General features: G+C 44.3%; 1 long non-coding RNA gene across 3 annotated transcripts in view; it reads right to left on the bottom strand.

Annotated features, from left to right (window-relative positions):
- The window catches only part of LOC137861174 (uncharacterized), a 105,594-nt gene extending 91,983 nt beyond the window's left edge, over positions 1-13,611 (bottom strand). Inside the window, exon 1 of one of the 3 annotated variants that reach the window (XR_011099445.1) lies at positions 13,437-13,611. This is a non-coding gene — a long non-coding RNA (uncharacterized lncRNA). The remainder of the gene's footprint in view (positions 1-13,436) is intronic. The other 2 variants (XR_011099447.1, XR_011099446.1) reach the window with 2 other exon arrangements.
- Between the last annotated feature and the right edge of the window lie 13,465 nt (positions 13,612-27,076).

Consider the following 27,076-nt stretch of genomic DNA (forward strand, 5'->3'; position numbering starts at 1 on the left):
ATATAAAACAAAGCCCTGTTTATGGTTATAGTTTGCATTTTAAGTGTCTTACTGTTTTACTGCCAATTAAAAAAAATTCTGGAGAGCTTTAAAATCTAAAAAAAGTTGTGTTCCTCTATTCCAAAAGAATCCCATGTATTATAATCATGCCACATCTTTAGTATACTCTACTCAGAGAACCAGTGGTCCAAGGCCAAGCACAAGCAAGTACTCGATGCCATTTTGTCCCTCAATAATTACCACTTGTGCCTCCTCACTCCCATTGGAGAGAATGACATTCCAGGATTTTGTCTGCTAACAAAGATCTAAAAATTTCAGCACAATTTAACTCTTGTAATAGCAGGTTTCACACATATTTTTCCCCACATTTAGATACTGCTAAATCATCAGGGAAAAAAAAAAAAAAAAAAAAAACCACTAATAACATCAAATATACGTGTATACTCACACCTGTGTGCATCCAAGCCAGTGCATACAAGTTTTCCTAGATTTCCCCAGACCAGCCATTACCATTTTTGTTAGGAGGCATGGTAAGCAATGCAAATCTTTGCTCCATGATGCTGCTGGCCCTACCTCCACTACCTTCACCTACTGGGGAAAAAGCTTTTATGCAGGATCTTGATCTTCAGCTAAACCTTGAAACAAGCTTTGGTGATTACATTCAAAAATACTCAAATCATAGCCTTTTTAAATAACCTTTTAGAAACCTAACAAAGAAACCTAACCTGCCTCGAGTGCCTTTTCTGGTGTGTAGGAAGTGCTGTTTTCCTCCATGGCTGTGTTTGTCTCCTTCACCATTTGCAATGAGCCTGTTTTTAATTGTTCCTGTACCACTGTGATTGCGGCTTCACTATTGCTTTGGGCTTTGGTTTTGATTTTTAGTGTGACTTGCATCAGCTAGCATGGAGGAAAGAACAAGAAAGCTCCTGGGAAACCAAAAGAAATAAGCCTATCTGGAACAACTTTTGTTGATTAATTCTATGAAGAAAATGAATAGACTGGTACTCCCAGAGATGCTTTTACTGCAGCATATAACGCAGCAAGCCAATGTCATTTCATTGTTTGACACAAAGAGAGAAAATGGGAAAAGTTTTGCACCTACACTTACAAATCCTTTCAATTCAGAAATTAAAGCACTTGGAAATGAATAAAGGAAAAAGTACACCTTTAAAAACAAAACCCTCAAATTAATAGCTCCAAATACAAATAAACATGAAAAATCCTTCTGCCCACATAGAAAACCAGCACTGCGCCTACCTGTAGGATGTACTGAATAAGAAAGAGGATGGCAGAAGAAAGTGATTATCTCACAGTCCAGCCCTCAAGTGCCACCTCTGAGAAGGGAATTCTGCTCATCCCTGACCCAGATCTCCTCTGTAATACTCGGTGAGCAATCACCTCATGCAGGACCACTCCTGCTTTCCTGCTGCCTGCACTTGGGCACTTGCAGGCAGATTGGCAGGACCTACAGAGTTGCAGCTGAGATCAATTAGAGCTGTGTTTTAAATGCTAAGATGTCTTAAATATACCTCTGTGTTTCTATCTAAAAACCCCAGACTGGGTGACATTTCCTACAGTATTAGAATTTTAGACTTTATTCTTCTGGGCTTCAGTCCCCCTGACATACAGCACCAATGTCACCCGGTGCTCTGAAAAGTGTTATATGGAGAGAAGTTCATTTATGTCCATAAAAGTTTTAAAATAATATTAAAAGCACTAGAGAAATGCCACAAGTAAGTGAAGTTTCACCTGGATCTGCAAAAAGTCAGTTTTCATGGCCACACACTAGATGTGGGGAGCAAGAAGAAACACCGTGTAAATCCCCATCGAGAGATGTGAGGGCTAGTGGAAAAGGCAGGAAGGGATAATTTAATTGAAGACCAGAGACAGTGCAAGCAAGAAGGATTTGAACTGAAGTTTCACGTGCATCCTCAGCTTCGAGATTTCTCATCTGGATGTTTGACTTCTCATAATTAAAATGAACTGTTTTGCTTTTAGAATTAAAAAGTTATTTCAATCCAGCTGACCAGACAAAAGCAACTTGAGAGTACGAATACTGTATTTTGCATGTCAGAGCAATCCAGATCCTGTGGCAATGATTTATCACCAGTTACTATGGAGATGATTTGTCTGAAAATTGAAGTTTTCTATTTAGGAAAACGCTTGTTTTATTGGGAACAATAACAGAGGACTGAATCCATCAGGGGCCATTTGGAGGAGTTTAAACCTTTAATTTCAACCTGTGATGGTTCTTCAGGAAAGAAAAAAAAAAAAAAAAGAGAAAAAAAAAAACAACAAAACTCTTAGGCCATGGTCAATAGTTCTTTAACTGAGCATAAAAGAAATTCTGCAGCTGATTCTTGGTTACATTTGCAGGGCAGGAGGATGATGTGACAGTGAAATACTGGATGCACCCTGCTCCTTCCTGTGCTTCACTCAGGGGAACACTCAGCAAGTCATGACATATGGTTTCCTCCACAGGTCAGACCACTTGCACTCCGAGTACATTTCCAAGTTCTGTGCTGAATACCAATTAGAGCAGAGACTTCCAGCCAGGCTTACAGAGTCACATACCCTAAAACAGTCACATAACTTCTAGGTGCCCTTGCTGCTTGTGCGCTTCCAACGTTTGATTTCTCTCTGCAAAAGTTTACTGAAGATGTGCTCCTGTATGCTTATAACCCCAAACGGCTTACTTTCTCTTGATCTCCCACCAAATGTTACTGACTGTGCATCAGATACAGCCTTTTATTTTAGTAGGACCATCCAGAAAAGAAAGGCAAGCCCCATCACATCTGAAATTTAATCAGATGTAAAAGCCACCAGGAAAACTGACGTATTTCTGCTTGTGCAAGGTGACGTTGCTTTGTCCCTGCACCACCCCAGCTCCACACAGTCACACTCTTTCTTTATATCTGTGTCACTCTAAAGCCAGTGGAGCCCAATCCTACCAGCATCATCTGTCACTGCATGTCAGGCCAGCACAGAACTACATGGGGAAAAAGCGTGACTCCCCTTACCATCTCCTGGGAAATGTAAGCCTTCTACTGTCCTCTGAAAACAGAGTTGGAGTTATAGGTGGGCAATGAGGATGAAAGGAAATTTAAGACACTGGAAAGACAAAAGAGTATCTGAAGAAATTAAAAAAACACAGATCAGCTATACAGATAAAGATCAGCTATTCTGCAGCCTAGATATGTCTAATCTGACTATCACAAGGTACAAGAAATGCAGAATTTCATTGCGTCTCATTTGCAGACCTGCTCTTCTGAGTGCAAAAACACTTCAAAAGCAACTCATACATCTTGAAAGCCTGAAGCCTTGATGGCTTCTTGCCAAGATAAAGGTAGCTAAATGTCATATGATTTATTACCTTGAAGGAGTAGCTTTTGCCTGCCATGCTCATCACGTTAAATAATATCTAGCGTTGTTGATTCCACGGAGTGTTTCCATAGCACGTGGGACCATTACACAACATCTGACTGAGGGTGACAGCAACTGGGAGTTAATTATTTCACGAGATACACTGGTTTCACATCACTGTCGTGTTTTCAAACCAGGGACTTGACTGAAACCACTCATGACTAACATGTACGCAGGAAACTGCCTTCCTACCAGTCTGCTTGGAGAATGTAAACAGGCAGGAGCTAGTGGGCACAGATGAAGCTTAGTTCCTATCGTCTCGCAGAGGCCACCCCAAAACTGGCCACTGCCCGTTTCCCTAAGGCAGGGGAGAAGAGGTGTGAGAGCAGGACAGTTACGTCCAGGTTGTGCGGAACAGCTCTCACGCTGTCTCTAGCCTGCTGTATTTGCAAAAGGCTCCTTTTGCCAAAGCTCTCACTTGACTTTGTTTTCAGTGAAGTGGCTTAGCCCAGACAAAAGTGAACTATCCACTAAAGCTGTTTATTTTGGTGGGCTTAGGTTATATTTTCTCTTTCCCTGAGAAACAAACACGAGTGTTTCTACATCTTAAGGTGCCTGTTTTTGCCCTCTGGATCGACTTCTTCCTCCACCGCAGCACACTCTGCTGTGCTTTCCCCACTACACTTGTGCCGAGAGCTCAAGCTGCCTCACCATAAGCAGCAGAGAGCTTTAGCTGTAGCCCTATCGCTCTAATGAGCAAATCTCTTTGGAAATGGCAACAGCATGTCTACGCGTGTCGTTCTCTTTTCTAAATCAATTCGTGTCCCTGTCCTGGGGTCCAAAAATCCATTCATCTTTGTTATTGCAACAGGGAAACAGATGCTTCAAGACACCTCCCATGGAACAGACATCACAAGCTCAGGACCATTCTCCCAATGATCTAGGATGCCCGATGTCCAAACCACACAACACTGTTTGTCCCCTATGACTGAGTACATTTGGATCAGAACTGTGTTATTCCTGAAGTATTCATTATATCAATTTAATTTCTCTCCTCATAACCCTAAATACTGTAACGTCAGTTGAACTACTTCACCAAAGCTACACGGTCACTGCTGCATCCAGCCAACTGGCAACAGAGCAAATCACCAGAACTGGTGCCATATGGGCCATAAAGTAAACTTTGCATCCTCTCCACATTTTATCACTCAAATTTGTGATTACCTTTAGGCAAAGTTTCAGAGACCTGGAATTGTATTTTCCACTGGAAGAAAAGTAAACTGCTTCTGAGAATTATTGTTCTTTATTGCACAGAATAATTTGCACCAGGAACGTGTAGACATACAAGAACTACAATTGAGCAAAGTGTAAATCACAATTGATATGAAGAAACTGGACAATGTAGCAGGGAGTTCTTTCTAAAATGTGCTGCCTTGTAAAAGCAAGTCCTATTTCTAGTTCTTCAGAAAGCACACAAATTGATCTGTAACATTTTACTTCAGCTGAATGTCCTTTCTATCTCCTGCTCTACAGCTATTTTAAGAGCAGCCTTGCTGTGAGTGTCAGATTTTCTGTACCACGCCTACCATGCCAGTATTTCAATTATCATGTTCCATAGGACATCAGCAGCGAACAAGTTTAAGCAGCTTTTTCCAGCACCATTCTGTGGGCACACGCAGGCACACACCGCGATGACATCTAATTCATTCACACTGTTGTTGTGTGCGACGAGAAACAAAACTCAAGAGGACTCGACATGGGAAGCGAACATTTTAATTGTAATCTGCACCCCTCCAAAGAACTGAATGTTCTTAATATAAATACAGCTCTCACAGAGAAGAGCCATATTGCTATTATATTCAGTGCTAAAAATCTAACTGCCACTGGCACATTATGGTTTGCTATTTAAATCCACTCTGTTCAGAAACCTCTTCCTTCCTCATCTGCCTCACTTATCACTGAGTTGCTCCCCCTTCCATTGCCAAAATGTTTCTTGAATATGATCTTCCAAACACCACGATGGAGGGCATCCAACCAGGAAGTGTCTGCTAACAAGTTCCTTCCTGCATTAATTGTACTCACATTAGCTTGTGCTTATTTGCAAGATATATCATATGCTCAATTTGTGATCCCCCTGATATATTAAGTCTGACCTTTGAAATGACATCTTTTATTACAAGACACTTTACACATGGTACACAGTGTTCCCTGTACAATAAAAAGAAATATGATTAAGAAGTTGCCAATAATTTTCCATTGCAAGACTTTTTGGTCATAGCCAAAATCTGTAATTACAGAGTTGTTAAAAGAATCATCTGCCTTTTTCCACGTGCTGCAAGTCCATAAGCTGTCCTGTCAACTGAGAAACATGAGTGGACAACAACCATCCCACTGTCATCTATGCCACAAGGATTACCTGGCCCACTGCATGTTGAGGGTAGTTGTCTTTCTCTAGGATCAGATATTGATGAACTTTTCACCACACTGCCCAGTATATTCCCAGCACTGCAGATTTGGGCCAGTCTTTGGCCATACTCAACTACATACAAGGATATGTACATATGGCAAGGAAATGCTCACTGGAAAGTCTTTCCATAAAAGAAGAATACAAAAAAAATATATATGAGCAAGTCCACGGGAAATAGGAGGCGAGTGTAATAACACCAAAACCATCAGCTCTGAGGTTAGCAAAACAAAGCAAACGTTTGATTGCATTAACAAGAAGAATGGAGTTTAAAGCCACAGGTAACTGGATTAAAAAATAAAAAATACCGTATCAATTTCTAAGAAGCTGTGTCTATCACTTCTATTATGTTCTTGTGACTAATAAAAGTAATACAAAAAGGAACAAGATGTAGAGCACCAGCATAATTCCATGGAGGTAAGAGAAAGGAAGCACTCAGATAATTTAATAATGCAGCTGTAAAATATACGGGTCTGAGTCTGCAAAGGCATACCAGGCTCACAGTGATGGGAAAGCGAGAAGTCAGCAGGGCATTTTGAAGAGGGGAGGGAGGGACATCTTCCTTCCACAGCACTGCTTCTTGGTTCAATGGGATGCCACACTCTTAAACTAAATTACTATTTGTGATACACAGTAGGAAACATTTCTCATATAAACAATTTTGCGGAGATAAATCTGCCAAAATGTGGCACACCAATTTGTATTTTTAGCTAGGGATAAAATGGTTCCCTGGAAACTCAATACCAGTTTAGTACATTTAAATAAATGAAAAAAAAAAAAAAGTTATTTTGAGGTTTCTGAACTATGTGACTTTTATGTGATGAACATGTTTTAAGCCTGTTTTGCACACAGCCTACCTGCTTGTGAGAGGAGACCAGCAGCAGCAAAGAGGGAACCATGAACTACAAGGATCTAGAGCTCTGGGTTTTAGGAAGTTACTCCAAACAAGACACTCTCACTCGGGACTAAAGTAGTGATGAAATCACAAAACAGAGCATCTCCACTCTGCCAAGTGTCATCACACCCAGGGCTCACAGGGACAGAAAACGTTTGGGCAGGGGCTGGATTGCCAAGACAAGCCTGCTTGAGAGGCAAGGGAAGAAAGAAGGAGAATTATCAGTAGGCAAATGGCAAATGAGTTTCCCTTCCTAATGGGGCACCAATTCAGACAGCAACGCCTTTTTCTTTTCTCTAAAGCAAGCAATCAAAAAAAAAAAAAAAAAAGCTAAGAGGGGTTCAAAACTTAGAAGTGGCATTTTTACCTAAACAAACAGCAGGTCTGTGGGAAAAGGAAAAGGGGGAAGAAATGAAAGAGAGGAGATCAAAGCATCAAAAGGAGGGCGTAAGTGCATGCTAATGTTAAAATGAGGTCTTTTAGGGGCTAAAATTTCTGAGAGACCCAGGGTAGATGCCCTCAGTTCATGTAGGTGAAGACATCACTTGGAATGACAAGTACACACGCAGAAGATTAAGCTCTCCATAATGATGCAGACTTTTTCCTTCCTCCCATTTCGCTGTTCATAAGGATCATTTTCCATTGCTTACTCAGAAAACAGTTCAGAAATTATGTGTAATAAATATTTCCTTAAATTGAGCTGGCAGAATCTATTTCTTCCTTTAAAATATATTGTTCCCAGTTTACTTATTACTCTGTGCTGGGACTTGCCTGTTAAAGAGAAATATTGCTTGAGGGTCCACTCCTCATTTAAACAAATGCTATTAAAGCAGAGTGTGAAGATACTAGGGAAACTACCGAAAGGCTTCCATGGCTGCACTAAATCAAAGCTAATGGCTCGAGATAAAGTAAGTGCAGTTGTTCTTCTGTTCTTTGTCAGTATTAATATTTTAAGTTACAGTTCCTGACTAGACTCTCTGCTTTTATACCCACTTCATTTGGGCCAGAAATTCTACAAGGCTTCTCCTCATGCACAGCTCATACCTTTATTCCTTGCTTTTGGCCATTGTTCCCAAGCTCTCTCTGCTTCCTGACACTTACCGACCTGGAGAAGTGCTTACCTGACGTTCTGTTTTTCATCCGAATGCCGCATTAATCACAAGCAACCACTGGGCCCATTGCAACCACAGCTTACCCCGAATATGCAGCCTGGTAAACTAATCAGGGCATCATGGAGTGTTAATGCCCTGCTTCACAGAGAGTAATAACATAAGGAACTAAGAGTATTCAGGAGCTTTTACTGTTGAACTACAAATTATTTCCTGACCTTTAATTATTATTTTTTTTTGCCTTGCAACAAGTGCAGTTTCCACCTCCACAGCCCACATCTTTCTCTTGAATGCACCTTGAATTAAGTATTGATATGACTCCCACTCTCTTAAACTAGAAAAATTTCTGCAGACTATTCTTTTCTGGAAGCATTAGATGGCCTTTTTGGCTCCTTCTGAATAAAGGATTTCTCAGAGACCACAGAAGTTTTCCCCCATATATTATAGAGCTTCAACCATTTCCAATAATGCAATTAGATCTGGGTGATTTTTTTTTTTTTTTCCAGAAAGCAGTAAAACCATTAGAGACTGCAGCTTTAGGGGCACAGAACTACTCATAAATTCAGTTCCAGTTTAGGGAATTGATTCTGCCAAATTAAAAGCAGGGAGACATTTTTAGAAAAGTCTGAGCACTAATATATTTAATTTGACAGGCACCAAAGTGACCCAGTTTGGCAGGCATCATGAAGCAGTTTCCCATGGCTAGAACCTCTTGATTTTGGTTGGAGAAGGGGTGAGTGGAGAAGAAAGAGCATGGATGGACAAATTCAGGAAAATGTCTCCTGTGTGGCTGAAAACTAGCAGCTTCATGTAAAGAAGTGTGGGAAGCAGACAAATCAAGACAGTTTAAGAAAGGCTGGGAAAAATAGAGGAGTGTTTAGAGAGAGGGGGGATTGTTTTGTTTTCTTTTGACAAATGATTTTATGTATTTAATGCCTATAAAGAAGAAGTTTCAAAGACCAAGATGAATTGTTTGCAGAAGAGACTAAGAGAGCGTGTATGGACAAAATCACAGAGAACAAGGCACAGGGAAAAAAATATTCAAACTATTAAAAGACATGAAGAACAACATGAAATCGCTTTAAAGAAATGTGAGGAGGAGGAGGAACAAAGAAATACATGTAGAATTTGTCAACCACGAACAGAGGAAACCTATTTACAGAGGGAAGCCCCATCATTCCAGGGGCTTTTCCGAAACAAGCTTTACTTAAAATGCCACCTTGCAAGCAAATGGTCAGCACAACTAGTGCACTTGAGAAAAGAGAAAACTTTCAGACAGACAGGGTGTGAGGAACATTAGCTGAGGGTGCTGAAAGAGCTGGCTCAATCAATTGAAGAACTATTAGCATTCATCTTTGTGATCCTAAAGAGGAGGAGTAAGCTACTGCAAGACTGAAAAAAGATCAGCATAGTGCAGTTCTTTAAAGAGAGAAAAAAGGGCTAGCTGGGAGATTTATAAATCAATCAGATTAAGTCCAGTTCCTGCAGAAACAAATCAAACCATTTGTCAGAATCAGGACGATAACAAGGAGATGAGATGCAGTTGGTGGTAGATTTGTTAAGAGGAAAGCATGCCAAAGAAATATATTTTATTTCTACAGCAGGCAACAAACCTTCTGGAGGTAAGGGATGGTAGATACCATCGATCTCAGACAAAGTAAGGTTTTCAACACTGTTTTACTCACCAGCCTCAAGAACAAGCTAGGGAAAAATCGTGTTAAAGCTTTTTTCATGCAATAGGGAAGCAGATGTTGAAGGGGGGACTGTATCCAAAGAGTGGTCATGCATGGAATGATCTCAATATGTAAGGATGTACTGATGGGTGCTGCAGGGCCTGCCCCAGGACCCATCTTGTTCCATATTTTCATTAATTAACAAGGTGACATAATTGGGAATAAGTTATTAAATTTTCAGGTGAGATGAGGTTTGGAAGGACTGCAGTCATACTGAGTGACATGCTCAGAACCCAAAATGATTTTAAGAAATGCAGAAAACTATCTGGACATCTGGTATTCAACCACAAGAAGTACACTCTTCCTAAGCTTAGGTGGAATTTATCAACTGCTGAATTCATTTATGAAATTCTTTAAAGAAATAAAGTGAATCTGAGGGTCGCGGACTACTAGCTGAAGATGGGCAATGAAAAAGGCAAGCACGTTGTTGGAAGAGTTTAACGGGAGAATGCATTACAGACTATATCCCATGTAATCCTTCCTCTCAGTACCTTGCTTAGCATTAATAAGGTCTCAGCTAGGGCACTGTGTCCAGAATTTTGCAATACAGGTACCAAAGGTCAGAGGAAGGACAGAATGACCAAGAGTCAAATAAAAACATTTCACAAGGAATGCACTACCTATTTTTCCTCCCATTGGAAGAAGAGCCTGCGCTGTGGTGGATAGATCCAGAGGTAACAGGTTTAAATCACAGTGAAGCAGGTTCACGTTGAATGTTAAGAGGCTCTCCGGTGGGAAAAATAAAATACTGATACAGGCTGCCAGGAGAATTGTAGTCTTATCACTGGTTATCTTTAAGGCTGTTAAACTCTGTAAGAAGCAGCACTGATGGAGCCCATTGGCCTTAGGACACAGGACATTGAACTAGCTGACCTTCTGAGCCATCCTCCTGATTCATTTGCCAAAAACCCCAACTCCAGAAGATTTTCTGTCTGAACACACATGTGCAATGAGAAGAGGAAAGCAGAGCCATACTTGCATCCTCTGAGCTGCGTGCTGCAGGTAATGCAGAAGCTCAGGGCTGTTTCCCCTTCTTTCACTCACACATTGACATTTTGGGCCAGTCAGGCTGTTCTCCACTCCTTTCTGCATTTAAATAATCAAGTCTCCTGTTACATTAACCAAATAGAACCCAGAAAAGGTATTTTTTTTTCAGAAGTTCCTAGATGAGAACATAACACAGAGGGCTGCATTTTGACTGCTGTCTCCAGGTATTAGGAAATGCATACAAAATTTGTGCCTAAGGCTTTGGAATACTATCTAGGGAAACTAGAGTAGGTAAGGATGTCTCAGTATCAGGCCTGTAAACCAAGCAGCAATTCCTCTGAATGCCGTGAGCACCATGTTCATTTCATGTCCCATGCCGAGTTTGGAAATAAAGGTCCCTCACCGTGTCTGTGAGAGGACACATCACCTTCCCTTGCTCTCAGCTGCTGTTATCTGAGAGGCTGTAAACAAATCCTCAAGAAAAAAACAAATCCTCCAGATTTGTTTTGAGCACAGGAAAAGAATAAAACAATATTGACCTGGGAGCAAATCATTTCTCTTTCTCCCTTTGCTCGAGTACCAGTCACTTCTCTGTATCTGTTGTCGCTGTGGTGCCCGAACCACTCATTGCAGCAATCCTCGGCTCCCTCTCAGGTGGCTGCTACAGCCCAAGGACGATTTGTCTTCTGGGAGTGCTTGTTGTTACTCCAAACTGACAGAAAATGAATGGGTTGACTGAAAACGAAGGCAGGCAAAGGACTGTTGGAAGACAGCAAAAGAATTTTCAAGAATTCAGAAAATTTGATAAAGCCAAGAGTCCAGATACAAGCCAATGCTCACATTCAGAAGAGGCTCAAGCTCGGCATGGGACCTGAGCTACTAAATGAAGCACACACAGGGCAAACAAATTATTCAGTTCTGTCGGGTTTGGAAAGCAACTAAGAACTGCCTAACACCTTATTCTGGGTCTTATTATTCCAAGTCCAGTGTAAATCACTGGAGCAGTAGAGCAGCATACTAATCCTCCCTTTTGGACGCACACAGATCAACTCCTGAAAGCAAAGTCAATGGCATAGATTTATCACAGGGATACACGCTATCCTGTGGCATAATCAGGAGCTAAAGGGAATCAGCATCATGTACAGCCCTGTCTTTGCTGGAGACACCAGGCTCCCGTCTTTACGAACACCCTCTCTCACATGGATGATACCACTTTTCTCCTCCAAGGAATTTTTTTGTCTTTTACTTGGAAGTATTTAGGCTTTGCTCTCTGCAAGCTGTGCCAGAGCACTGCTGTCCTGGCTGGTGTGCCTGTAAAATATGTGTTTAGCATGTGTCCAAACCAACCTGAGCTTGGAGGCAGAGACAGACAGAGCAGCTTCTCCGTGGATCCAAATTTTGCATAAGAATGATTAAGCTGAAAGAATGAATCCTTTCCTAGCTGAGAGATATCTGTGGTTATTAATAGAGATTTTCAGCATCTTAAATACAACCTTGCAATATCCAAGTCCTGATTTAAGCATTTATAGCTCTACCTAGATATGAAAAATATCCAGACACGTTTTCAACAGCTGCAGTTCTACCACATCTAACTCAAACACAGACCACACTGTTTTCTATGTAAGCAAGTGCTCCAGCCCTGGCACACTTTTTAATTCTGCCCCAACAGCCAAGAGCCCTTCTCAGTGCTGCTGTCCCAGCTATCACACAGTCACAGACAATTTAACAGGGCATGCCTACCGAAACCAGCAATAAACCCAAACATAGGCGAATAGAACAGTTGTGTGCGTGTTACAGCTCGGCGCTGCCCAGAGTTAAGGAGTTGATTTTTCACAGACCCCCGTCTCTGAAATCAGGCCACCAGGCTCAGCAGCTGTGCACCACAAACCTTCGCTGTCTCAGCTACCAGAGGTTCTCCTTGATTTACTGCTAGAGGCTCAAGGATCCGGAGCACAAAACTTCACTTGCTGCCACAGCAAAACTCAAAGTGTCAGGGAGCAAATAACATGACCAATGGCAGCAAAATTACATTGTATTTATGATTTGCTGTGCAAAGCACTAACTCTAACCAAGCACAAGCACTCCTATTTTCCTTTATGGTCTAATCTATACGTTCTTGCACACGAACACCACCTCAGTAACTAAAAGGTATTTGAAAACAATGACAGTGTATTTGGCTCCAAACATAGAAATCTCTCTCTTATTTTATCAAAGTCTCCAGCTTGGGAATTCAGTTGCGAGAAAAAGCTTTTAAGACAAACGATTTCTCCTGACAATAAGGCTACAATGAACACCGCTGTGCTGCCTGCTGTTACCAACTGGAAGACGGGCTCAAAAGGCAGAAAATGCAGGGCTTCAGAAGCCAGTGCCTCAAAAATGATTCCACGCTCAGCCTAGTCACACTGAGGGGCAGATCTTCACACACATTTGAAAGAGCCCATGAGAGAAACCACATGTGAGAAACCACAGGACAATAAGAAACATCAAAAGTTGTCCTACTGATTTAAAAGAAACCAAAACAATGCTCCCTGCCACTCACCAGGTCGGGTTGCCCAGGGCCTTGAACGCCTCCAGGGATGGGGCATCCACAGCTCCCCTGGGCAACCTGTGCCAGTGCCTTACCTCCCTCTGAGTGAAAATCTCTGTGTTGGAAAAGAAATTCAAGCTTTTGAGTTAAATCCTCACATCCCTAAATTTAGAGGGGGTATAGAAATTAATATTCACTGAAAATCTGGCCACAAGGTGTGCAGATAATCAGCCTCTGTAGAGAGCACCATATGCTCAGTCTAACAAGCTGCGTCTCCTTTTCAGGATCTTTGACTTACCACCAAAAGCAGAACTAAACGAGGTGCAGCAGAGCACAGGGCACACAGCACGGTACATACCTGCAGCCCCCAAGCCAGCCTACAGTTTAAACAAGCACCATTTTAGGTCCCAGGAATGCCTGATCAGACAGGTCTACCTCCTCTTTGAGTGGGTTTCTTACAAAGAGCCCCAGCCAGTGCTAAATAAAGCAGGCTTACAGCTGTGAGCTCTTTCCTCGTCAGCACAGCGAGCAGGGTGAGGGAGGCGCCATGAATTTCACAATACCTTTCTATGCAAAATGCTGAGCTTGTATGCATGGCCCCTCCTTGCTTTGGATGTTTCCTTCTCCCCCACAGCATGACTCCAAGAGGCCTCTCGGTGGCCTTTCCAAGCCTTAATATCAACATAGCAGTTATCTCATTACACCTGAAGGATAATGCTATAATAGGGACTTGGGCTTAAAGGAAATTAAATGCAAGTCTTATATGTGCAAAAGAGACAATCTTTTGTTTGGTAAGATGCACGCTGCACTTAGCATTGTTAGCGAGCAATTACTTTAGAGGCTTCAACAGCCTCGTTTATCCTCGGATGACACAACTCAGGCTTAGTGCTCAGTGCTAAGCTCACATTTAATAGCAGGATTTTTACTTCTCCCTTCCAAGATTTTGCAAGTGCTGAAAGCGAGAAGCCCCGTGAACTTCCCTAGGCAAAGAGATGCCATCCCGTGCTCCTTGCCCTGGGGCTTTTACAAGTGCCAAATCCCAGCAGTACTAAAACCAAGGCACAGCTACCCTTGTTACCAAACTGGCCTTGTTTAGACCAGAATGATCCCACAACCAGCACGTTGCTCTCTATACTGAGAGATTTGTTTTCAGGTCTCTCTCTCCTGCAGATGTCTCGTGCAGTTTGGGACCAGTCACTTAGGATGACGAGCACATGTATTCCATCCATAAAACAAGAATTACACCTTTTTCCCCAGGAGATTTATCCTCCTAAGATACTCCAAATTATGAGCTGATGGTGACCTAAGAAGGATCCCAGTCAACCAGAAGAATTTTGTTTTTAACACTGATCGGGGGCCAATTACAGTGAAGTGTTAAAAAGCAAGAGCTACCTTGTAGTTGTGCTTTTCTCTCTGTAAATATCTCTACTATCTATGAGATTTGTTACACGGGAAATCATTCCCCTCCCTTTCTTATTCTGGGATGCAATTATCTTCCGATATTAAGATCACGTTAGCACACACTCCTGCCCTGCTCCTCTCCTTGCTTCCCGGAGCGCGGCACCTATAAACAGTCATTTCCTTGTCATTGGGGCCCGATAAGAGCTATTTTAAATGCTGAAGACTTCAGCTTACTCTCAAACAAAGGTTTCTGCGCCAACACGAGCGAGTTAGCCAGACTGCTCGAATCCCCTATTCCCATCTCATGAGACCCGTGTGTCTTTTATCATCTCAGAAGTGCCAATCCAACACACCTAAAGCTGGCAGGCGCCTGCACCGCTGCCTGCTGGCATCCCCCTCCCAAGGGAGCCACCTGGAACAGCGTCCAGAGGCAGGCAGGGTTTAACACAGCATCCCTGGTGAAGGGCCATGCACTTAGGGTGACATTTGGCCCTCGGAGTTTCATGCTGACAGCTCAGCTTGATTTATTTTGCCATCCTTCCACTCCCCTCCTGGTTGTGAGCACTTGTGTGGTTTCCCTAGCAAGGAGCACCTGGCCTTTGGTTTTACCGGGGACCAGAAATTCAGCACTTGCTCTGGCTGCTCAGCTCTGTCATCGAAGTATTGGGAGAATATTAACCTTCTCCAACCCTCCTGCGAACAGAATCCTCACTAGGCAGTAGAAAAGCTATGATTTGATTAATGCTAAGCATGGGGTGGTTATGGAAGGAGCGCTTCTTGTAAAGAAAATCAGCTCTTTCTTGTCAGTAAATGAATGCTAATGCTCTCTCCCTATTAAGGCAGACTACCTCTTTAAAACTTTTATGTCTTCTATATATCATGTTTTTGGAAGAAAGTTTTGCTATTTAAATAGCTGCCAGAGTGTTACGGGCTTATATGATTCCAATTTTCAGTACTTCATAAATCAGCAGACCTAAGATGCATGGGACAGCTGAGGCTTTAAATTGACGTCCTGTCTTTTTATGAACATTAAAATGCTTGAACTCATGACATATTTACACAGAAGTATCCCTGCTGCCTTGGCCAAATTGTTCCCGAAGCATAAAGTACTTTACATGAGTGAACATAATGACGACAACCTGCAGACTTGTCCATTAAATTACCAAAGTGTCACAGCCAGGCCGGAGGGGTCAGCTTAGGATCAGGAGAGAGCTCTGCAGCGCCTGTTGCTGCCACATGAAAATGGTGGAAGTGGGCAAATCAGTAAGACCACCAAATAAGAACCACACACAGCAAACCCATGGGCAGAGGTGACCTTGGAGATGGGGTATGATACATCCATCTTCATGTAAATGAGCTTGCAGAAGGCGGGGGCATCCCATGGCCCAAATCAACACGTGTTGGCATGGCACTGTTTCATCACTAGATTCACTCACGTCAGAAACATCCGAGAGCCTGTATCAAGCCTCTCCCTCAGCTCCCTCGAGTAGATGGAAGAAATCTCTCCCCAATGACATCCTGGGTGGGTTTTGCCACTGCCTCCAGCAGATCCTTGGCACTACCAGACTCTTGGAAGCACCTGATAGCATATTCCCTTCTGAGTAGATAAAGGTGACTATGGAAAGATACTGAATTGAGATTTTTTAAATTTATTTTTAAGATGGAGATGAAAGGAAAATGTAGAAGTGTTCACCTTCAAGAAGCTGAAGGATCTGGTATCTCTTACTGAAGAGTGAATAAGTCAGGGAGCAGTGGAACATGCCCTGAGAGAAAACGCCAACAGACTCTGAAATCCAACTTGTTCTTACCCAAAATGTTTCAAATGATTAGGCTTATTTTCCATGATAAAGTTTGTTTGTTTGTTTTGTTTGTTTGTTTGTTTTAATATACAAACACATGCACATATTTATATACACATACCCCAGAAACATCTGTACAGAGAGATACATATAAGAGCAAACACTGGGTGCTGGGGAATCCCAGTTCAGGTTTCCTCAACTTTTCCATCCTGCATTATTTTGAATGAAGATAAAATCAGTACAATTGTACGGACCTCTGAGCAAAACAGACTGACATCAACACCACAGAGCAGGACCCAACAAACGTGAGCTATCTTCAAAGGCCAGGTACATGTGTTCTTCTTCTAATTTACTTGTATCCTGCATCTCTTTGCAATGGCAAATGCCTTTTCTGCCTGTAGCTGACAGGATTACCTGTGCAAGCATCCTGAGTAATTGGAAATGCACAAACCTCTGAAGGTTCAAAGAGCACATCTGAGTGCAGAGACACAACACAGGGCTGGATGCAATCAACCCCATTTCTAGAAGAGACAAGAGACTTTCTTGTAAAACTCACTATTCTGAGAGCACAGCTTCAGTCAGTGCTCTGGCCCACATCCTCCACATACATACGTACACAAGTAACTTCATCGAGCTCAGGAGCTTTGCTAAAGAAATAGGGATTGCTTACATGCATACAGCAGTGGAGGTTTCTTAAAACTGCTAGTATAAATGTTCTGGAAAAGAGGGAAGGCTGACAAGCACATGACAAACTTTCATGAAGCAAAGCACCTTTTGAGGTTCGTGGACGCTGCAACTTCCTTTCAGGATCACAGTTTATTGCATGCAACTGCAGTGAGTCAGATCTTTTCAAGCTTTTGCCTCCAAGTCCCTTTTCTGGGCAGCTCTTTTTGCACAGCCAGTGACTAAACATTTATAGATGGGGATATACCAGTTCCCTCAGCAGAAACATGATCTTCAGCACCTCACAGTTCAGTTCAGCCACAAATCAATCTGACACATTTCAAGAAGAATCAGAGCTGAACATTTACATATATTACCTAACTGGGCTGGCCAGCTTTTAATTACTACGTACCTCCTAGAGAGGCTGGAGCCAGGTATTTCAGAGCTGCTTTCCAATCAGAGGGCATCAGTCCACTTCTCACCATGAAAAAAAATAAGCAAATAAGCCAGGAAAAAAATCATCACATCATTGGAAACAACCCCAGGAGGCATATGACAGCCTTAAATGATGTGACTCCTACTGGCTGTCTGTGAAACGATACCAAAGAAATTATTTGGTTATTAAAAAGCACCAAGTGAAAGCAAGCACCCTCTGGACTTAGTTGCTGGCTCTAATCAAATAAACATTGAGGCACATCCCTTATCACTCAGCCACACACTTTAAAACCTGAAAGAACAAAACTAATCAGCATTAATAATAAACTCTAACTTGCTCCTGGTAAGCCTCACTCACTTTTTAGTTATAGTTCCCCACTTAATAAGGTATTGCTTAAAGAAATCATACCCTCCCTCTCTCCTCCTGCCAACAAGCACTGCTAACAGAAGACATGTAAAATATTATGGCTATCATTATTGTCCTTGTATGAGCCAGCCATCCTGAATAGCTTCCCTTCCCTACAGCAACAGAGCTGAGTGGTTACAGCCAAGAGAAGAGGGAAGAGCAAGCTCTGCTATTAGTTACGCTCGTGCAAATGCCAGCAGAAGCCGAGCTTGTCGTTACATCGGTGGAATTACTGTTACAACCAATTCATCTCCTGGTCAGGGTGTGAGTTCATTTTTCTAAGCACCACCTGCTCACAGCCTCCTCGCGGAGTGGGAAGCGCAGAAGTTGCACGGGACCACGGCATGCCCGAGCCTCCAAACACGTCTGGATTATGAATGAGGGAACTCAGGCGCAGAGAGATGCTGAAAGGCGTTAGGTGCCCAAATGTGCAAGGAAATGAGACTCTTAAATAGGAATGGAATTAACTTCCCTGCTCGCCAGCCAGGCAGGTACATCTGCACTGCCTTCATTACACAGAGAAATAACAGCGTAGACAAGAAGCGCCTGCTTTTAAGGGTATTTTTGGCATTTCAGCTTGGGTCCGCCTATCTCAGACGCTTGATTGAGGCTGTTAAATAGTGGCCATTTGGCAAACCAAGCCCCTCTAGAGAAGCCCATCACCCTCCATTGACTACAGCACTCCTGACCACCGTCACCTCAGCTACGTGTCAGCAGTCTGATGGCAGAATTGCATCGCTGACTTCCCAAAACGTTAATTCCCCAGAGCTGAGCCAGGCAGCTGTGCCAGGACGGAAGGGAGCCAGGGCTGCCCCTGCCCGCTGCAGGCTGCCCACCTGCCCCAACACCTCCCGCTCCCGGCCTGCCCCACAGGCAAAGCTGGCTCATGGTGTGTCTCACTCATTTGCTGCTCAATGAAGATAATAATTGCAATCACAGTTAAGTAATCTCCAGATAGGGCACTGGATGTATAAATTCTAACACCAAAACAGCCGCAGACACACCCACGCCATCATGTTCTCGCTCATGTCCCCAGAAGAGGCTTTTTAGAAAATTAAACTTGGTAGAGGCATGTAAAAACCTTTCATCTCTATGAATATGAGTTCAGACAGCAAGCATAAGGAAATATAATAATTTGCATAACAAATATACACCACAAGAAAATGCATAATCAGCACACACTCGGTGGATATTTTTGGTAATGCAGGAGTGCAGAGGTAGCAACCTGAACAGTTAAAAAAAAAAAAAAAAATCGGTATATCAGTGTGCTTTCTCCTGATCTAGATTGGGAAATTTAGCAAGGCATTCTGTGCATGTGCTTTTTGTATTTAGCACTAATTAGCAAGGTTAATCCAAGATCTGTCTTGATCTTCCCAGCTGCTGTGAAGCACCTTCACTGACTACACAACACTTTACAAAGCACTGCCAATTTTTAGTGATCAAAATCTTAACTGCAGTTTTGTCTGCGTTTTTTGTAAAGACGCGGCACTGTCTTTAAAATCATAAAGTTTAAAAAAAATCCATAAATAATAATAGCATTTAACAATCATTTGCGGATGGTGTTTGCTCTTCTGGGTAGGAAATGACTTCTGATCTCTGAAATCCAGGGTCATATTTGGTTAACATTTTAAACTTTTCTCTGGATCAGGAAGATAAGTACCTAACCTTTTCTTTTCATTTTTCTTCTCTTTCTTTCTTTCTTTCTCTCTCTCTCTCTTTCCTTCCTTCCTTCCATCATTTCTTTCTTTTCTATTTTTTTTTTTAATGAAGCTGAGATTTTTTAATGAAGCTGAGATTTGCCTAAAATGTGATTACAGCAACCAGACTGTTGTGCTTTTTTACTTGCTAGATTGGTGATATTACTGCAGCAGAGCAGTCTAATGGCACCTGTGATAGCCTACACAACAACAACTGTGCTATTGCCTATTTGCACTAAAGTAAGCCCAGTGTCCCATGGCTGATGTCAGGTCCCTCTTCTGCTACAGCTGAGTTTCTGTCTGATAGGATAGAATGCAACAGAATGGAGAGATCGAGAAAAGACATTTTATTGCCCCTTTGTTCCTGGGAAACTAAGGCACAGCAAAAAATGTACGGTATGTCATTATAAATCTTTCCTATCAAGCAAAATGGGTTTCAGTGTTACCACAGGAATATTTTGCCCAGCTTCTCAAGTGAGTGTTGCTGTGGCTCTGCATCAAGCCCAGCCTCCCCTCATTCCCAGGGCCATGCCGTGTGTGCCTTCCCACGGCCACCTGCTGCACATCACCACCAGGTCCACACGTCGCATCCCAAGTGAGCACTGACGCCTCATCGACTGGAAACATCTTGCGCTGATCTTCTCAGGCCTCTCTCATGGAGAAAACATCTTGAGGTCAGGAAAGCAAATGTTTCCAGGATGCCCCCTCTGCAGCTGTCCTGATGAGGTTCAGGGAGGGATGCGAGGAGAATGCACTGTTTTTCCCCTCTGAGCTGTCCCTGTGGTAACAACAGTGACTGGTGGGGTCCCCGCCCCAGCACCACCAACCTTCATGCATTGTTCCACATCAAGACAGAGATAAGGGATGGCAGAAGCCTACACAAATCCTGGAGAAGGCTGTGTTATCTGCATGTGCATTGCCATGAAATGAATTCATACCGAGTGCGCTCACAAGCAGTCATTAAAGAACACTTCACTGAGCTGTTTTGCTCTTCCTCCCCACGCTCAGAGCTTACATCCTTCTGACAAGCGGAACATACAAACCTTCTGTCATTCCAGTGCAAACTTCATGAAATTAAGTGGTTTACATAGCTACAGCCAAAGGTTAAATTCACATATTTTCCTGCTGACTTCACTGGTTTTAACCTTTGAAGTTTGGTTGTGAAAATCCCTTGCCCTCCCACGTAAAACAAACAGAAAAACTCAGAGAGCAGTTCTGTACGGGATTACACCAGGATGTTTGAGAAGGTATTATCTTTGTTTCTCTCAAAGTGCTGCAAAAATGGTTTGCATCCCTGTAAAAACCCAAGACGTGCCTTTCCTACGCACACTTGTGTACACATCCACACAGGGGCAGGGCGGAGGGACAAAGTGCAGACCCTCCAGTTCTAAGATACACTTGTACACTTGTGCCATTCCTCTGCCAGCCTATGTGATACACCGCCTCTCACAGCCACAGCTACTTATTTGTATCCAAAAATGCCTCTTGAGCAGGGAAGGCTCCCAGCAGGACAAGGACAGGACCAGGATGTGCTGGCACACCAGGACCCGTGGCAATCCTACACAGTCTCCTCTTACTCTAGAACATGTTTGTGCTAATAAAGACAAGGTTTTGTATGCCACATAGGCTGAGCAACACAGAGGGGCAGATCTCTACAGAAAGGGCTTCTTGGAGATTACCTCTCAGAGAAGGGATGTTGGAGCAGGCAGGGGTTGTTTTCCAGGAACGTGGTACATAAAATGGCATTCAGTATTCTCCAGTGAGGGCTGCTGTTTGGAACAACAAACATATTTTTGCTCAGTTTAGGTGCATCCACCTCCTTAGTCTTTAGCATTCTCCTGACGGGAACACGAAATGCCTATAAAATCAAATGTATCTAAATTCTGCCAAGATCTGCAGCATCTGGAGCTGAACACAATGTGCCCTGTGGCCTGAATCTGTTGGAGTTCCAGGCCCACTCTGATGCCTGCTCTGAACTTGAGCAGCTCATTGAGAAGAGCTGAGAGCACAAGTGCCACTGCCTCCTGCTCAGAAAACATCCTCATTACAGAAAACATTAATATTGGTAGTAAACAATCAATTAGAGGAACAAAGGAAGAGTTCAGAGCCAAGACTAGAAATGCAGCTGCATCTGTTCCTGTTTTGTCATGAGTGTCACCTTGTGTTTCTTGAAGGTCAGATCCTGCTCTCAGTGCATAGGCATCAGTGAGAACTGCGTGCATACAGCAAGAAGAGAGTGAGATCCTGTAGCAAAATCATTTCTGGGCATTTCTCGGGCCTGATGACAACGCTTCTGACAAGGGAAGAGATGCAGAAGCACATCCATCGATGCAGTAGATAGCATATGTCAACATCAGCGCTTCCCGTGTTTATGAAGAATTTGATTGAATAAAAGGCTTGGCAATAAACTACATGAGTGATTCCAGATTGCAGCACACATATCCATCACATGCCTTTTCTCCCCCAGAGGATTATATTTCACCAAATTGGTGACACGTGCTAAGTGCCGCAGACTGCCGACCACACACGCAGCACAACGGTTCCCTCACTGCTCCTTCCCAAGAGCAGAAATCCTCTGGGTTCCCCAAAGCCACTGCATTTCACGTAAGTACCTTCCTCTGCCTTCTGTGGGAACTCGGCAGGGATATATGAACTTGTGATAGTAAAACGTAATTTGTTCAGATCCTTGCCTTCAGGGTGAACACGAAGATGCTGCCATCAGCCAGAAAATTTGTGATCTAATCTAGAGGCAGCGAGGCATGCCTTTTCTCCGAGGCTTTTGGAAAACAGAGCTGGGTTCCCACTTTTACATGAGCTAGCAATTTTATTTTATTTTTTGAAGAGCTAAACACTGTTCATCTTTGCTCCACGGGGCAATGGGCGGAGACAGAAAATCAGGCACATTACAGAGGGCTCTTGGCCTCTCTATCAGCAGTTCCATGCCCCAGATGGAAAGGCAGGTCCCATAGGGATACCGAGTTTGGTGCTGGGGTCCTGCCAGCCCTGCACCTCAGCTGCTGCATGTGATGGTCAGTCACAGCCACCGGAAAGGGGGAAAAGTGCATTTTTGCAATTCATTTTTGTCATAGCTGCCACATTATGTGTTTAGATGGCTGTTCTACAATTTTCCGTGCACTTTCTCCTTAGCTCTCCATTGTCAGGAGTGGTGCAGAATAATACAGCTATAATGAGTGATAGGAGGTTTCAGCTGCAATTTTAATGCACAGCATCCCATTTCACCTGTTTAACCCTGCCTCCTGTGGAGCGTTAGAAATGGGCTTAGATATCTCACGCAAACAGGCCAGGGATCTTTTTTTTTTTTTTTTTTCTCTCCCCTTTTTTAGAAGATTTCTGGGTAAAGTCTGCTTCTTCTAGCCAAGCTAAATATTCTGCAGAAAGAGTCTTTCACTGCAAGGCAGCACTTGGAAAGGTTTCCTAAAGGTCACAGAATGGAACCGAGAGTTTGAGCTCCTGAGATTTACACTTAGCTCTTGCCCTGAGCAGCGATGTGTTACAGGGCTTTGCTCTCCTTTGCCCTGGTGTACAGGGACAAGTGAGAACCACGGGGTTGGAGGTGGCAGTCCATCCAGGTTGTCCTTGCCTGTCCAGCTGCAGCCAGGACACAAGCCCCACCACACAGCCCTGGGATGATGGTTTTGTGAGGGAGGCACCACCCCAGACCCTGGCAGTTTGGATGCGGAGCTCCTTGGTAGAGGGGCTTTCAGAGATAGCACTGCCCTGTCCCCAGCTGATCTCCCACATAATTTCCTGTGGTGATTTTGTCCCTAGGAGATCACCCAGAAGATGAGCACTACAGAATTATGGCCTTCATCGGTAAGCACTGGATTTGTGGCAAACAAATTAGAAACATCCCATGCTTTGACAGATCCATCCCTTCTCCTAAGGGCAAAAGTTTCCCCTTTCCACCTTTTTTTCCCTAGGGGCTACAGGAGACTCAGCAGCTAGGTGATGCATGCCATCTTTGCTCACTGAGGCAATGCTGTACTTTTGGCCACAGGGAGCTCCCAGCTGTGCCAGTCACCAAAAGACAGGAGTTTCACTTAAAATCATCACCATTCCTCCTCGCTCCCTGGGGTTTCTCCTGTGCGGGGTGGGGACACGGACACCCAAACCTGAGGCACGGAGAGGAAACGGCTCTGGTCTGTGGCAGGATCTCAGCACTAACTGAGGAGGAAGCACTGTGGGTTGAGCGGGATAACGCTTCAGAGATGGAGGTGTCCTACAGCAGCTCCCTGCTGCTCGGAACCTGCACCCGTCCCCTGCAACCGCTTCAATGGGCCTTCGGGATACTCTGGACTTAGAAGGAAAACAAAACAGACTATCCCTTGTGGATCCCAATTGCCAGAGAGCTTCTTAGCCACACCATAAAAACGTTTTCTAAGTGTTTTTACATTCTTCCCTGCCATTCACCACATGAACACGAATTTCAGCAGGCATCGCGCGGCGGCCAACAAACAAGAAGCTACGGGGGGCCCCGCTCGGCAGCCACCTCCCGCACCCCAAGACCACCCCAAGGACCACCGGGGCCCCCGGGGGACGTCAGGGACCAAGGGACAGGGGGACCGGGGGCTGGCGGCACCCGGGGACAACGGGGCCCGGGTCTCGGCTGTCCTGAGGCGGGCGGCGGCCGCGGCGCCTCAGCGGGGGCCGGGCGCCACCTGGCGGCGGCTGCGGCGCGGGGCCGGCCGCCAGGTTGGGGTCTGTGAGGTGATTTTTTTATTATTTTTTTTTCCAGCCCTTTTTTCCCCTCGTTTTCAGTCAGCTGCCGCCTCTGCCCCGCTCCTCTGGGAGCACGGTAGATGGGAGGCGAGGCTGTGAGAGGATTAAAGGGGTGGAAGGTGGGGGAGAGGTGGGAGATGACCACACGCCACAAGCACCAGGCATTGCGAGGCGCCACCATGAGCCCAGCAAGGCCATGGCCAAGGGTGACGATGGCAGCTGTGTGACCTCTCACAGGCACTGTTGTCTCCTCAGCACCCCCAGAGCCTCAGCTTTGGCACACCTTGGGCAAAATTAGGCCGAGGTTTCTCCTCATGGGGAAGGAGGAAAGCTTCCCTTGGACTGTGACCACCAGCACCCTGTTTGAGCCCTCCACCGCCAGCTTCACCTGGTTAAAAACAGCCAAAGACAGACCCCATAGTACCATTTGTATGGCCTCAGCACCTGAAGCACCATCCGTGGGCCTCCTGGCACTCCTCCACCGCTTTGTGAAATAGAGGGAGAGGAGAGGATTCATATTAAATTACCAAACCCTCTCCACCTGAGCTTCTCACCTTCCACAGCAGCACTGACTCGTTCTGATGAGCTGCTCGGCTGCCAGATGAGTGACCCTCATGGGTGATTTCCACAGCCCCATGGCCACTGCTGGCCTGGTGAGGTCTCGGTGGGCCCCACGTTGCCCTCGTCCCATGCCTGGGCCAGTGGCAGCAGCACGAGGCAGGGGCAGCGCATGAGGTGCAGCCCTGGGCGCAGTGAGGTCAGGGAGAAATTTCACTGCTGGCTTCAGTGAGCAGGGTTTCACTCCTGGAATTGTACATCTGGAACAGGAGAGACCGCTTGGGTTGTGTTTGTAAGACACTTTACTTGGTGGTTGAAGAGCTTTTGCCAATACCAGGCTGGGACCACTCCTGGAGCACCCTCAGGCAGGGGGAGGTCAGCGCACAGGCACGGAGATGGGTTTGGACACTGAGACCTTAAACACCTCTGCAGAACCAGCTGTAAGCCCAGCAGACAGAGGGGAGAGAGCTGCGTGATGCCCATTCCTTGTTTCCAATGGACCTTGTGCGTCTCATTCAGAAAGCAGTGGAATAAGAGCTGGCAGAAAGGACTTACAGGCGTTTATGTTCAGTTCCTGCTCTGAAGGAAATAAACTCTTCTGGCAATTAGAGGGAGTCAGCAGTATCCTGGAGAGCGTAAACACTTGGAACCAGTAATTACAGATACCACTTCCCCATCTGAGCTGCTGAATGACTGCTGCCATCTGATACCCCTCCACCCCCTCCACTTTTCTACTTATTCAAAAAACAAAAGAAAAAAAAAAAAACACACACACACATTATGCATTGCCTGAGCAATCACAACCCACCATCTGAGACACATTGGACTGTCTCACTGTTTATATCATGTCAGTAAAGATGGTGTGAAATATACTGGTTTAAGCCATTCACATAGAATTGTGTCATCCAACTCCACAGGCTAAGGGACCTAAGAATATGTTAGGCCCTAAACTGACGTTACTGCGGACTCATGACTATGCAGCACTGTTGGCTTTCAAGGTGAGAAAAGCTGGAATGTAGAAATGGAAATTTGGATTCAACTCTCTGCCATTCCCCGAGGCACCCATGGTTGATTTTGGAGACTCTTCCCAGCACCACAGCCTGAACATACAGACTAGATAGTCCATGGGGTCTAGAGTGAATATTTGTAATCTTGGGAGGGTTGCTCAGCCTCCTAACTGTGACAAGGGAATGCAGACAACTGCTGCAGAGGCTTTGTGGGCCTCTCGGATAAATGAATTAAGCCAACTGCAAAGTTTCCCCTATCGCTTTTCAGACATCTCAGGGAACAAATCTGTCACCATAGTGTCTTGCTGCCAGCCCAGGACAGCAGAGATAAGATGCAGGATATGCCCAGAAGCAGCCTGCTTGGCATGAGCTGGCCTGCAGCTGGGAAGCTATCAACTGACTTTTGCGGATGCCTTGTACAAACATTCACATTTCTCTGCTGACCCCATTCATATTTGTCTGTGTGTTTAAACCACTATAGCTGGTTGAGAGGGAAGGGGGTGATTCCAGACCACAAAGTCTGATGCTACTGATGCACCGAGCTCACGACCCCAAGGAGGATCACAGCTGGTTCAGGGCTGGGGCACTCGGCATGAACAGGGACTACAGCAAGCATGAAGCTTACCGGGCTCTACATTACGTCGTGAGCAGTGCTGTACACCTGAACAGTGTCTTACCTCAGAAGTGCTCTTTGGAGAGTGTTAGCACAATCTCAGCCCCTCCTGAGGATGCACTAAACAGAGTGCTGTTGCCATATAACAGGTGAGTGAGATGCAGACAAATGGACTCACTTGCCCAAATGTCACTCCACATGTCCCACCAGCAAACTCAGCACCAGCAGTTACACCCAGCCCCTATGACTTTGATTCTAGCTGTTTTCCACCAGATGGAAGTGGCTTAAGGGTTGAAATCTCACCAAAGTTGCGTGATAGAGGGTCTTTCCAGTACGGGAAAGTTTTTGTATGATATAAAATTACAGCTTTCCAGAAAGCTGAATTTCCAAATTTCATGGGAAATACTGACATCTCAATTTATTTATTTTTTCTCACAGTTAAGAGAAAAGTAAACTCCTTCACGAGACAGAAACATGAAATTGTTCTGTTTCCATACAGTTGAACCACTTCATTTTGATGATGTCAAAACAGCCTAAAATATTTATACACAAAAGAGTAAACAGATTGACCATTTTAATAAGCCAGAATGAAATTAATTTGCACAAGGAAGTCAGAATGATTTGTTTTGACTTTCTCCTTTAAAAATTGTCAAATCACCAGAAACCTGAGATTTCAACA

The sequence above is a fragment of the Anas acuta genome, chromosome 9, assembly GCF_963932015.1.
Source record: "Anas acuta chromosome 9, bAnaAcu1.1, whole genome shotgun sequence".
NCBI lineage: Eukaryota > Metazoa > Chordata > Aves > Anseriformes > Anatidae > Anas > Anas acuta.